At 43.9% G+C, this 898-nt stretch overlaps 1 protein-coding gene across 1 annotated transcript in view; it reads right to left on the bottom strand.

Annotated features, from left to right (window-relative positions):
• GTF3C1 (general transcription factor IIIC subunit 1) overlaps positions 1-898 on the bottom strand; it is a 102,349-nt gene that overhangs the window by 101,205 nt on the left and 246 nt on the right. The gene's annotated exons all lie outside the window — the stretch shown is intronic.

An 898-nucleotide genomic window follows, 5' to 3' on the forward strand; every position in this document is an offset into this window, starting at 1 on the left:
AGAGGACTTTAGAGGAAGGGGGGGGCGAACCATGGAGAAGGGGGGAGTGGCAGGGGGGGCGGACAAGCCGGCAGATCACTTGTACAAAAATGAGTGCCGGCTTCCCCGCTGTACATTTGACCTTGTTTGCCCGAAACAGGGCTAAATGTAGAAATGTAGAACTGCAAGTCCTTGCCGTTGGGCGATAGGAATTCCACACCCTTGTTTAAGCGATCCCAAAAAACTCATCTCTTCAGGGAAGCCTATCCGCCTCCACCCAAAATCTGTAATTTGACTTTCTCCATCAGCTCATCCCTCACAGTTAATGCCTTTTGTATCACTTGCCCCTCCTACTAGATTGTAAGCTCTTATGAGTAGGGTCCTTCTGACTCTACTGACTTGTATTGGAACTGTACTGTCTCCCTGCATTTTGTAAGGCGCTGAGCAAACTGTTGGCACTATAGAAATCCTGTATTAATAATAATAATAAATAATAATAATAGACACCAGAACAAGGAGGTAAGGAGGAAACCTTCAGTGGAGTTATTTATTCCCGTGACAACTGTCTGCAGGCTTGTTCACGCCATCTCCAGACTATTTCTGGATGTGTTTGCGCATACGCATTTATGCCTGTTTTTTTAAGCGATCTGGTGCGTTTTCTTTTTGTTTTTGTGCTTTCCAGTATGAAATAAAGCATGCTGCTGTATATTTTTTTTAAAAGCTCTGGAACTGTATGCAATGGTGTAAACTAGCCTCATTTAAAACCATTGGAATTACAGTGTATGTGTTTTGGTGCAGGTAAAGCACCTGTCTGGAGATGGTGAGAACAGAAAACCTCCCCAGATTTGGAGACATTTTTTCTCATTTCCTGTTGTCTCTTTAGGACAGGAAATGAAGAAAAAGCTCCCCAGGGGGGCAT

Source organism: Nanorana parkeri, unplaced genomic scaffold (assembly GCF_000935625.1).
Source record: "Nanorana parkeri isolate BGI_ZX_2015 unplaced genomic scaffold, ASM93562v1 scaffold1727, whole genome shotgun sequence".
Classification (NCBI taxonomy): domain Eukaryota; kingdom Metazoa; phylum Chordata; class Amphibia; order Anura; family Dicroglossidae; genus Nanorana; species Nanorana parkeri.